Source organism: Lichenostomus cassidix, chromosome 12, assembly GCF_008360975.1.
Source record: "Lichenostomus cassidix isolate B80296 chromosome 12, HeHo_3.0, whole genome shotgun sequence".
In the NCBI taxonomy this organism is placed as follows: Eukaryota; Metazoa; Chordata; class Aves; order Passeriformes; family Meliphagidae; genus Lichenostomus; species Lichenostomus cassidix.
This window is the reverse complement of record NC_139493.1, coordinates 3355425-3368634: the sequence shown is the minus strand read 5'-3', so window position 1 is coordinate 3368634 and position 13210 is coordinate 3355425. Positions and strand designations below refer to the sequence as shown.

Genomic DNA, 13210 nt, shown 5'->3' with positions numbered 1-13210 from the left:
GACTCAGTAGGAGGCTTAAGCATGGTCCATCTCTCATTTTGTGCCACAGGTGTTTCCCTCAGCTCCACACTGTCATGTTAAGCAGAGTGACAGCCACCACAGGCTCAGAGTAAGTTTTTGTGGAAACAGCAGGGAGCTGCGGCCCATTTTTAGAAAGCAGTTCATCTCCTCAAAAAAGTTTTAGGGCTGCTGTTTTCATAGCAAAAGTTGTTTTCTTTCCGAAAGCCCACTACATCCTTCGTTATCAATTCCCCTGGAAACCTTCCTTCCTCGACAAATAATGCTTTCAACGTCACATGTTAAAAACTTGGCAATCCAAGCATAGCATGACTTCACTCAATCCCGTACAACCATCAGAAGGTGATCATTCCCAGTTTGTTAAACACCCTTTGAGCCAGAGTTTGGGATCTCTTCCTTCATGGAAGGTTCTGGAGGAGTGCTGTGGCCACTGGTGGGCTGGTCCAGCCTGAGCTTTTGGGATGCTGCATCCTGCAGGCAGCACTTCCCTGTTGACCTCTCCAGACGCCATCACACCAAGACAGGAACCTCTGGCAGCAGTCAGGGCTGAAAATGCAGTCAAACTAAAGGACAAGCACCTTTGTGGGGTATTTCTTTCACACTAGTATTAGCACAGTGAGTTATCCTGCCAGCCTCAAAATTCACCGAGGTGGTTCAGACAGTGCACCCCTCTGAGCATTTGGGGATTTTTAATTGAGTTTGGCTCTCATGTCCTCACAAGGCAGCCTTGGGCAAGTTATTTAGCACTTCTCCTTAACTCTGGCAGTGTGGCTTTCAAAAGTTTAAGGAGTAAACTTTTAGACTCATGCATGGCACAAGTTTTCAAACCAAACTCATTCTAGCTAAATGGTTTGAACTCCACAGTGATGTTCAGCAGGTGCTAAATCCACCTGAAGGAATTCTCCCCCTTGCCTCCAGAAGATGCCACTTTCTCAATGATGCCAAATGTGTGCTGGTTTGACAGCACTCTTGTCTGCAAGAGGATCCTGTTAACCCTCTTCTTTCTACCCTTCCCTCGCCACATGGATTTTTAAATGACAAAAACCTTGTGAAGAGACACTGGTTGCAGGTGTTTCCAGTGCACAAGACACACAGCAGCAGGGCAGGCAGGTTCACAACACAGGCCACAAACCTCTTGGGCCAACCTGGCAGCCAGAGCCTGTGCTGGGAAGTCCAGAGAAACTACTTCAGTACATTCTTCATTTCAGTACAGAGATGTTTGGATGAGACAGATGGAACATTGTTCCCCTCTGCACCAGCTCGGTGTCCCTGTCACCCCAGTGGCATACAGCTGCTCCTGCTTCCCTTCTTCAGCCCTGAAAACAGGCAACGTTCCAAACCCACAGTCCAATACTCCATGCCCTCCCCAGAGCAGCTGGCCTGGGATGCTCTGAGATGCACTCCAGAGATAAACACCCTGTTAGCAGCTTCTTCAGCACAGTGAGACCTCCAAAACCTGGGGTGCCAAGAGGGCAGGGGTAATTCCCTGCACCTGGACCATCTGTATAAACAGATTTAAAAATAAATGGGGAGCTGCACCCAGCCAAAGTCACTATTTGTGGATAGGGTTCAATGCCAAATATAAATATTAACTTGAGCTTCCCAGCCCCCTTGGTCACTGTGGTAAATACACATTTTTGTAATTTTGCATCAGACGTGCGTTACTTCTCAGAAGTGACTGCTGCCCTGAACAGCCCAAAGTCTAACCACTAGTAAATGACTTTTCTGTGGATTTAATAAGGAATTTGTTATATTGGAGTTGGAATCGGGCTCAGGACACAGATCTCTCTATTAGTTTAGCCAGAGCTAAAAGGATCAGAAATGATGCTGCTGCTCTCCGGGGCAGGGAAGTTGCGTATCACCACACAATTAGCACCTTTTAGTAGAAGTGGGTAGAAAGGGAAATTAGCAATTGAGGGTAGAAATGGTGAACCAGCTACACAAGAGCACCTTAACAGCCAGCATTCACTTTGCTGTGTTCTCATGAAGAGGGTTAAACGTGTTTAGCCTCCCCAGGTTTCCAGTATGAGGAGAAACTATCCAGGGGTGGAAGAAAAAGAGGCTGTGTGAAAGCCAGCAGTCTTCAGACAAGGCAGCGAAATGTTTGCAATACAGAAGAGCATCCTTGGCAAGGGAGGCAAGAGCCTGTGCTGAAAAGCCTGGAAGTCTTCACCACAAAATAAAATACCAAACCAGAAAACAAGCATTGCCCAGAGGCACTGGTGGCCAACAAACTGCACCCTCTCTTGCTTTCAAAGCACAGCATCGCTTCGGGTGCCGATGCCAAAGAAAAGTCAGGAGGAAACTGCTCTTGGAATTCTCACTTAGCACTTGACAACATCTTTGAATACGTGGCCCAGTCTGAGTTCATAAGCTTTTTGGAAAAAGTGTTGTGCTAGGCATTGTGTAAACAGAGCTAGCTGATGGATGGCCCTGGTGCAACACAGAGATTTATGCATACTCCAGCAAAACGTGCTGAATTAACAACCATTTTGGATTAATACAGGGACACTCAGATTTTACTGATAATTGGGGGGGTGGGGAAATGATGAGTAGAAGTTACCACACAGTGTTCCGTTTTCCAGACTTCAGGAATGAGTTGGATGCAAAGTCGGGTGGGATATATTTAGCTGCACTGGGAGCACAAGTGTAGCAAAGTGGGCAAGGGGTGAAGCAAGGAGGAGCTGGAGAGATCGTTGGTAGAGGTCCTCTTAAAACTGCCTTGGGACGAGCATTACTTGACACTTCCTTCAGTGACTCTGTTAGGAAAACGAGAGATTGTGCTTATAAACCTGAAGGTGAGAAGCAGAATGTCACATTGGAAGAGAGTAACTTTGAGAGAGCGAAATGGAAATGGGATGAAATACAGTATTACCAACTTTGACAGCTGGCTGCTTGTAATCAGCCTTTCTTACTTGGAGCAGAGCTCATTGGTGTGGCACACAGGAGGGAGAAAACATCTCTCAGGTGCTTGTGTGCCACTGGTGTGACTTAGCTCCTGGAAAGGCCAATGGCAAGCAGGGGTGTCAGAAGAGACAGGGAAGCATTTAATGCCACTGACCAGTGCACAGGCGAGATCTTGTTGGAATTCTCCAGACAATTCTCCACTTGAAGAAAGAAATGCATTCAAGCAGAGTCAAGCATGGAGAAGAGTTTCTAGGATGGTCAGAGGGATGGAAAACCTATTTTATAAGAGGGGTCTTTACAAACTCAACTTGCTCAGCTTGGGGAAACAAAGGAAGAGATGTGACCACTCTAAAATACACTGGAGAAGGAGGCAGCACAGTGCAGCAATGAAAGAGCTCTTAGACAAGAACGAGCACAACTGATCCATGCTGGACATGTGGGATGGAAACTAGACATCTGTTTCTAGCCCTCAGAGGAACAAGGAACAGAAACAGCTCTGCAGTGGGAGGAGCAAAGGCACTCGATGTGAAGATGGACCTTGATCACTTGCAGAAGGAATCACCCAGCAGAGCAGCTCACAGTCCCTCTGCCCCTGTGATCCCACTGAGGTCAGACCCTGCTGCTGTCACCAGAGTCCCGTCTCTCCCTTCTCACCCACCCACACCAAATAACCTCATCTGGCTCGTTCCCAGCCAACAGATTTCAGTAGATGTTTTCTCAAGGGAAGGGGAGACATACAGGGAGAAGAAAACACTTCATCCAACTTTTGTGCCTAGAAAGGGATTTCTCAAACATCCTGGGATTTCCGATTTGCTTCTAAATTTGGTATGTGGGTTTTTTCCTCCCAAAAAACTTAAAACTTCCTGTATTCAGCAAAATAAGGGTATTTTTAAAGTTTTCTTTCCTTTTTTTCTTTTAATCTATTTTTAGATAGTCTTTCATGATTTCTTTGGAAAAAAAAGTTGTAGAACTGAATTAGCAAGTGATCAAATGCCGACTATCAGGAACTTCAAACAGCAAGCCAAAAACTTTCTATCAGAAACAGCCTGCTGAGGAGCAACATAGGAGAAAAAGGATCTGAAAGATGAGGAGCAATATGCAAGCAACAGCCAGTGCCAGGAATCTCCAGGGTCTGTAAACCCTTAAAATGCCAGACAGACTGGAGTGAAAAACAGCCTGAAAGGTAGAGAGGCATAAAACACTCTGCATGCAACAGCGTTAAATATAAAACTCGGCTGAGTAGAAAAGAAAGCCAACAAAAACTAGAGGCTCTAGCTAAGCATCCTGCATGCTGTACTCTACAGATAGCAAAGGCTGTGCAATTTAAATCTGTAATCCCTTCCCAAGCAAAGAGGCTTTTGCAACAGCGCAATCTGGATGTCACCAGCATATGAATAGGCATCTTGGGACTGATCTGGAGAGCAGAGGTCAAAGTTTAGTGATGTATGTACTTGTCTCCCTAATGGGTCTTATTGATCATTATCCACAGAAACAAGCAACATCTCCAAATCTGCCTCCCTCTTTGGGCTAGATGCTGGCAACCAGGAAAAAGCACCTTGGTCTCCTAGGTCCTCGCTGTTTGTAGAACACTGAAGCCTGTGATGAGGAAAGACACAAAGTTGCTGGACAGACTGGTGAAACACAGCAAGTGGAAAATGGTCAGTAGATCTGTGTAACATCTGCATAACAATGATGCATGGGAGCACAGTGTCAATAAAGAACTAATAAAATGTAGTAAAAATATTTGGATAACATGAGGGAGGGAAGAGGAAGTCAACACTGCAATTCAATCACCTAAGTGAATTATGCATTGTGGAAGGGCCTGAAAAGCCCCAGTGAAGGTAAAGCCAAATTCAATCTTGGCCAACCACAGGTATTCCAGCCAAGCATCTTGCAGTGAAATTGTCCTATCTGTGATACAAAATGGTGGCAGTCCAATGGTATCTCCACAGAAGAAGCACAATTTTGTTGTGGTGTCTTCAACAGGAGAGCAAAAATGGAAAAAGCACGGGAGGACAGGACCAGAAGTACCAATGCTGTGTTTTCCTACCACAGTGAGCACTGTGGTGGCAGCCAGCCAGCACGGTGGTGTGAGCAAAGCCAGCTCAGGTAGGGCACAGGGAACGCCCTCGGGTGGAGACTAAGCTGATAAATAAGCAAGGTAAGGGTGATAATCAGACCTCCTCAAACTTCCTGAGCTTGCAAGGTAGAGCCAGAGAAAGCAGGGTCACTCTGGAGACTTTGGTACTCCCACTTCTAGCTGCTGCCAGAAACTGGAATTGGGGAAAAATAACCCCTCAGCTCTGTCTACATTATCTCAGAATCTCAGAAGCCATCCCATTTGGGTTCAGGTTCTGGAACAGCTCAGGCAGCAGGGAGGTCCTGGCTCTCTCTGGAGATGTTTGTCTGCCTCCATATGTAGACACAAAGTCACTAAGGCTGGTTCTGCTGATGTGCTGCCTGAGATCTGAGGTCTGGCTGTCTGCTCTGGCCATCCTCATCCTCACCCATCTCACAGCTTGCAGGCTGAAAAGGGACAGAGGATTTTGGCAGTGCCATTGGGCTCCCCTGGACAGCAGCAGCCATTTCCCACCAGTGACTCCTGCTCCTGGCTCTGTGGGATGTGCACTCTGCATGAAGAGGTCATATAAACCTAATTATCTACCTGCACAGCCTCACTTTGAAAAAGATGGGTCTGCACACCTGAAAAAGAAGAGAATATTGGGAGTATAAAGCAAAGTATAGACTGTGTCATCAATATTGAGGCCAAAGCACAAACCAGAGCAGCAGTAGCTGCATTTACTCCAGTGGAACTGTAACAACATGATCCCAGCCCCTGTCAGGAGTGTTGTTGTTCAATACACATCTAAGTCACAGAACAGCAACAAGGCTGCTGCATGCTCAATTTTCTTCCAGGTACAGCAGATCTGGGTTGCCCTGGGGCATGTGAAGGGACCAGCTCCAGACAGACAGGGATGCTGTGCTCTGTGCAGCTGGCGTTGGGATCACCAGCATCTGGTGGGAGTGCAGCTACTCAGGACTCACCAAAACAGCAACAACAACAACAACAACAAAAAAGCCTCTTTTCTTGCAGAGTACAGCTGATTTCCCTTCCTTCCATTCTCTTAACAGATGTCAGAAAAAAGCATGAATGGCTGCAGCTCTGTGCTCAACTTGCAGCTTTCACACTTGCTGCAGAGCTGGCCTTCTGCTTCTGAACCCAGTTCTGGAAGGTGTTGCTTTTTCAAAAGAAAAATAGAGAGAAAGGAAAAAAAAAACTTAAACACTTAATAGTAAACTCCTTCAAAAGAAAACTTGCTTCAAGCCAAAAATCATTTGCCAAGTTTCAACTAAATGTGAATTTTCACGACGCTGTAATAAACACCTCAATATGGGGGTTTCAAAATGAGAATGCTGAGACAACTTTGCTCCAAGCAGTTGAAAAAAAAAATATATATATAATATATAACTTGTTTTTTTAAAAGAAAAATCCAACAACCCCAAGGAGAGATTTTATGGTGCTTGAGTTACATATACATATAGGAAAAAAAAAACCCAACCAAAATGAAAGCAAAATGAAAAGGTGTGTATTCATGAGCTGCCCATCATTCCAGTCAAGAAGGAGCAGGACTCTCCTCAGAACCAGATCATAGATCTGGATGCTATTGCAGCAGATTAACCTGGGAGCAGTAGAGGAAGGAAATACTTCCAGATTTCAGAACTTACCTGGCCCTTTTACCTCATCTGGACTCCAGCCAGGGCTCCCTTGGACTCTGTGACTCTGAGCCCAACCAGAGCAGTGCTCCAAGTTGTGCCCACTAAGGCTGTAGGTGCCAGAGCAGCTCCAGCAATGCTCTCCAGCAGCATTTTGTGATGGAGTGAGCCGTTAAACATTCCTAGGACTGGAACAGTCTCAGTTCCTGACCACTCAGATGTTGAATGGCTTTTCCTGGTGCATCCCAAGGTGGGATCCCAAGAAAGCAGAGCTCTGGGTGCAAGGCATGAGCACATCCATCTCTCCTCAGGGCCAGGTCTGGCTGTTTTGCAGACAGGCGTTGATTTGGTTTGGAACGTACAAAAATGCCTTTAAATCCAATTTAGGCATTAAAGGGAAGAACCCCCACGAGTGCCGTATGGCAGCTTTGCAGCCCCGAAGGCTCCTACAGCTCGTGGAGGGACAGAGGTGCTGATCCAAACCAATCATGGTGCTGCCAACCACAGCATCCCTGCAGAGATGAGCAGTGGGACTCTGCTGCCAGGGGACCAAAGGCCTCAGGCTGGTTTTAATTCTTGCCAGCTCCCTCGTGCTGTCACACAGAGGATGGATTGGGAAAGCTGCAGCACAATCCACATTTCTGCAGGGAAGAGACTGTAGTTAGGACTGCAGCCATGAGTTAGCTAAACTTGTTCAAATAAAGGGGGGAAAAAGCTACTTATGTTGTTTCCCCAGCCTTGGAGCAATATACTTCCCTAGGATCAATTCATAACAGGTTGTTGTGTTCAGAGCTAAAATTAATCTTACACCAGGAGAATGAATTAAAACAATGAAGAGCTTCCTGCATTCATTGCTAAAAAAATTAATCTGCTGAGAGCTTCCTTTTCTACTTTCCAACTGGCCACCTTGATTTCATTCAAGGAAAGCCTGAGTAAAAAATGTAAAACTGCTTCCAGGTGGTTTTGGTTAAAGCAAACAAAGAGCTGTGAATTGTGTCAGAGCCTGGTTTCAAGGCATGGCAGAAGGTGGAGGGTTAGCCAGAAAGAGAGAACCACCACTGCTGAGATACAGCCACTGGCCTAATTAGGTGGAATAGCTATTAGTGATTCCACCTAATTAGATAATTAGATTAATTATCTAATTAACTGAGATTGTTGTTAGACAAAGGCAGGTAGAGCTTCAGAGGTGATAAGGAAGACATCAGGGCAAGGTTACTCTGATTTATATTGATTTCTTTAACAGTTCAAGAACTCCCCTGATTCCCACATTTATTTACCCAAGTCTTGCTCCTCCAGGGTTGTTTTAAAGTGATTAAAGAAAGGAAGGGGGAGGCTGTTCTTTTAAAAATAGAGAGGGGGAAAAAAAGGGATATTTCACTGCGAGTTTCCCCATACGACTGAAAATCTGTGATTGAGCAGAGTGGAGAAACCAAATGGGGCAGAGGGATGAGAACTACCTGTGCTCCCCCACTTTTTGTGCTTGGATCTTGCTGGGCATCCTCCCCAGAGACCTTTTTGGCTCCACAGAATGTTTGTCTTCGGGGAGAGAGACAACATGTGAGCTAATGATGCACCAACACCGAGCGGGAGCTGCGGCTGGCAGCTTTTCCTCCATCGCTCGCTCTGTGCTGGCAGTGCTGGTGGGAACCACAAGCCAATTAAGGAGGCCTCGTTGTGGTAGACGTGGCGTAAAAGGAGCATTAGAACATCCTGCCCCAGAGACCAGGCAGCCCTGGATACCCAAGGCAGGTTTGCAAGTTTAATAAGCCAAGTCTTCCTCGCTCAGGCGTGAAGATAATATTATGCCAGGCAGGCCTGGGTGGAGGAGGCAGAGCTGGAGCTGCAGCTTCCACAATTTCAGCCACCTGCTTTGAATTTTACCAGCATGGACTCAGGCCCACAGTGCAGCCCAAATTTTAGGAGGCACAGGAGGACATGCAACCGAAGCCACCCTGTCCTTCCTGTCCTACATCTATTGTTAGATGCATCAAGGAATTTGACCCACTTTGGGAGTTTCTGGTGGTTTTTCACATTCCATTTGTCCTTTCTGACTAACATTTTGCACTTGTGTGTCACAGCCCTGGCTCTGCTCCCTGTGGTGGATGCTCAAATTGCTGGAAAAAGATCCAGCTGCTGTTTCCCACTGTGTTTAGAGCTTCTGAGCTCTGAGTGGATCCAGGACACTACCCATACTGGGGTTTGAGGGATCCTTTCTCTCTGAGCTTCCCTCTTCGAGCTGGCTGCTTGAATTCAGACCTTACAGGCTTTGCACACTTGTTCACACCAAAAACACAAGCATTGCAAACTATGACATAATTCTTGCAGGGGCCCATAACAAATGCAATCCCAGGTGGGCTTTTCCCTGAGTTTTGGAGCTTGGTTGGTCCCTGCTCATACTTCAGAGCACAACAGCCTTTAGTGATCTGGTGAGCAGGGTGTCCTCAACACAAGGGCTCTTTGGCTGAGCTCCCTGCAGGAATCCTCACAAATCAGCCATATGGCAGAAGAAAATGGTTTACACACCTTGTCAGGAGCTCAGAGGTGACTTACAGTTTATCTCCTCTAGCTTTGGCTGATCCCACAGCTAAACCAGCCCCTTCCCACAACAAATGCCTCAGTGTTTCTTTCCCTGACTCCTGCTGCACACCTCTGAGGTTTCTCTTTCGTATGCCCTCCTCTCGCTTGACTTCTTCATTCAGCCTTAATACCTGTGTATAATAATAGCTTAATAACTTTATAATAGCTTCAGCCTGTCTCCTGGGAGGTACAGAAATAAGCCTGTCTTTCCTAGTTGCAGACACTCCGTTAACAGATCCGTTATTGGTCATACCAGGACCATTGGAACTCTCAGCACCTATTGCTCCTGCTCCAGTGCATGTGCCTTGGCATCCTTTTTGGAAGATGCTCTTCCAGGACTCAGCAACATCCCATGGAAAAGCTGCAGGGTGTAACTGCTACGCCAGAGCCCTGGGTACCTGGGGGGGGCTGGGCAGGCTGTGCCCTACCAGGTGTGGTATGTGAGGCTCCCACTCTCTCTTCCTGCACCCAAAAAAGCTTTAGAAGCCACAGCCACGATCTCAGGCAGAACTTGCACTTTCCTAACAGAACAGCCACGTCTCCACGGGAGCTAAAGGGTTGCAAACACAGACCAGCCACATCCCTGCGAGCCGTCGGCCATCTGGTAAGAGTATTGGAGCAAGGGACTTTCAAAGCCAACAGACACTTATTTTGCAGAGTTTTTCCACTGTAGAGAAAATCACAAAAATTTCTATTTTGTTGTGTCATAATCCTGGTAGCTAAGAGAGATTTTTATCAGTTTCAACAAACTCTGAAACCCATCACAGGCCTTGGGGAAGGGAAGGGAGCTCTCTTCGTCCATCCGTGGGATGTGCTGCTCAGCCAGAAGACAGGTCCCCAGGAACCTTGGAGGGTTGTGCCCCCTCTGGAAAAACTTTCCCCAATGGTTTTGGTCTCCTTGGAAATCTGTCACCGATGTGCCAAGGCTGTCCCCCATTAGCCAGCAGGACAGAGCGAGACCACAGGCCGAGAGGAATGAATTTAAAGCAGATTTTCAATCCCTATCACAAAATCTGGCTGTTCTGCTACTGTTTTAATACAGCTCAACAAGTTGCAGGAGTCAGGCTGCAAGAAATCAGGCAATAAACCTGGAGTCTGGTCATCCACAGAATCCAGCAGCATTAATGTGCTGATCACACTTGGTGCTGAAGGGCCCAGGTGGGCAATTATTTTATTTTTGGGGGCTTGGAAATGGAGCAGCACATCTCACTGGCATCCCCAGAGCTCAAACCCCAGAGGACAGCAAATCAGGGAACAGTGCACAAGCAGTCCATTGACTCTCCTCAGCATAAATATCAATTTTCACACTGTGGTCAGGTTCTGTAAGTGTGGGGAATTGGTGTGGCAACGGGATTTTAACGAGGTCTGGTTGCGATTAATCCCTTTCTATGCAGTTCCTCTAAAGACTCGATTCCTTGCTCAGGAATTACAAGACTGGAGTGAATTGTAAGGGACCACAGTGAGCACACAAATGAAACTATCCAAGGCTGGAAAACAAAGGTACTTGCTGGAAATTATTAAAACAGCACAAAAACATGGAACTTACCCAAAATGGAAGGTACATTGGAATGAGTAAGAAATATCATGTTGCAATTAATGCAGTACAGGACATGAGAGCAAGACAGAGCCTACCTATGAAAGAGCATTCCAGTACTGGAGCAAAACCCGTGGCCAAGCCTGGCAAGAGTGCTGGGGGACACCCATCCCGGGCTGGGGGAGATAGGAAGCAGCAGCAGCCCCGACAGGGCGAGATAAAGCAGCACTCTGCAAATAAACTGAAATCAGTCACTCAGGCTCCTGCTCTTACATCATGCATCCTCCTGCTTTTACCCCTGCGGCAGAGAAGATTACCTGCCCAGAAGGCAGCCTGGCTGCTGCCAGAGTGCGCTGGGAAAAGGGAGAGCGAGTTTGCTTTGCAGGCAAAGCAAACGCCTTCCTGCAGCCGATCTCCATCGCTCTTTATCTGCCCACAGCTGCTCACAATCTGGCCCCGCAGATAAGGAAGGCAGAGCTCCCCATCCTTCCCGTTCCTCCAGCCGGTGAGGTCTGGCAGCTCCACGTTCTCTGGAGCTGAGGCCGGCAGAGCCACGTGGCAGACGAGAGCGTGGCCAAGTCCCACGGCTTTGGCTGAAGGTGCCATGGAGTGGCAGCTGTCCATGGGGATGGCAGGCATGGCAGAGCAGGCTCCACACACAGCTGCTCCAACCCACAGCCCTCCTGTGCTCTGGGAGGGTGCTGAGGGCAAGGGCTGCTCTGGATCCCTTCCAGACCCATCCCTCCTCTCCATCCTTTTTGCCATCCTCCTTCCCAGCTGTAGCAGTAACTCGGTACCCTCCTTTCTTCCAGCTCTGTCAAGTGCATCCACTGTGAAAGGGCCAAATTCATCCCAGGTGTCCACACAGAGGCTTAACTGGAGGGACACTTGAGATGGATTTAGCCCATTACACAGCGTGTTAATCATATTACTGCAGAAATCTGACGCAGTTCCCAAAGCACAAGCCGATGAATCCTCCTGGAGCCCAACAGGCCTCAGAGCCTCGTTCCAGCATGCCAGAGGTTCTTTTATTCATTAATCATATTTGCTTAATAACCTTGTATCTCTCCAGCGGAGGGAACTGCCAGGCTCACATAAGGTAATTGTGGGATGGCTGTTCTGGAGAGCTGGAAGTATTGGCATTTTCAGACGGGGTGTGTGGCACAGCCCCGGGGTAATTTCCCTCCTCATCCTCAACCACAAGGGCATGGGGAGGGATGCAAAGCCCTGCAGATGCTTCACACCCTTCTGTCAGTGCTTCTCCCTCAATCTGGCAGCAAAGTTTATGACAGCAAATTTATGATGTTCTGGGTCTGATCTGCCTCTTGATTGACAAGCCCCTGCCGAGCAGCAGCAGCACGTTTAGTGCAGGTAATTACTGATGATGTCAAGGAAAAAATTGCAGAGAAGATCCTGTTCGCAGCCTGTTAATTGTAACTGTTCCTCTCGCTAAAAGTTTTGATAGGTGTAATCCATCAAATATGCTTTATGCAACTTTGCAGTGCTTGACTAAAGGCCAATTTTATTGCTTTAGAAATCAATGGGGGCTGCGCTGTTGGAAGCAGAAGATCCCGTTGGTGTTTCCCCATCTCCTGTATCAGCACCCAGTGGAAGAGAGGAAGGTGCTGATTCCAGAGCCTGTTTCTCTCTGCTGCTCACTCTCTCCATAAGGTGTCTGCTGCCGTCGTCCCAGGAGCATTTTTTAGCTCTTGTAGTCTATTAAAGCCTGAGATTAGTGCTCGTGTTGTTCCAGCATGTGGTCTCGCTTTGTAGCTGAGGTTCAGGAACTGCCCTTTGATTAGGCTCACTGAGAATCAAGCCTTTTAAATATCCTGTGATTATATCACTCGAAATCTTTAACTGGCACATTTTCCAAAGTCTGCGCCGTTTGTATGTGGTTTGTTTATCAATCATCCCGGGGTTCTCCATCCCTCAACACACTTGTTTCCACACAGCATTGCCTGGGTGTCAGTCCCAGAGCAAGAGAGGGTGACACCCCACTACAATCCCCAATCCCCAATGCAATTTTTTCCCACTGTTGTTCAGGGAAAGGATTCCCAGCTGGCAAACTCTGTCTGGAGCATGGAAGGATGGTATATTTGCTTACTCATTCCCATTCAGTGCTGTCCACCTCACGCACAACTCAGTTGCACCCCAGCAGATCCCTCTATCCCTCGAAGGGCCAGGGGCTTGTAGGGGACAGGCAGTGCCCTCGGGGAGCATCTGGCAGCTGCTGCTTCCTCTTCTTCCTCCTTTTCCTCCTCCCAGATGAGGAGCAGTCTCACATCAGCAGTCTCATGGATGCAGTTAAACTACAGCCTGGGCCAGTTTTAAATCAATCCCAAATGGGCCCTCTCCTTCTTCCAAGGTAAATCCCTTCCAAATCCCACCAGCCTCAGAGGTGTTGGGGAAATCCCCCAGCCTGGCAAGGTGCAGCTTTTACCTGGCGCTGCCTGTGCT

The 13210-nt window shown here is 47.5% G+C and overlaps 1 long non-coding RNA gene across 1 annotated transcript; it reads left to right on the top strand.

The window, feature by feature from the left end:
- The first annotated feature begins 2555 nt into the window (after window positions 1-2555).
- On the top strand, window positions 2556-12502 carry LOC146431539 (uncharacterized). Its single transcript, XR_014854682.1, has 2 exons — window positions 2556-5034; window positions 12285-12502. It is a non-coding gene; the product is annotated as an uncharacterized LOC146431539 (long non-coding RNA).
- Window positions 12503-13210: the final 708 nt, after the last annotated feature.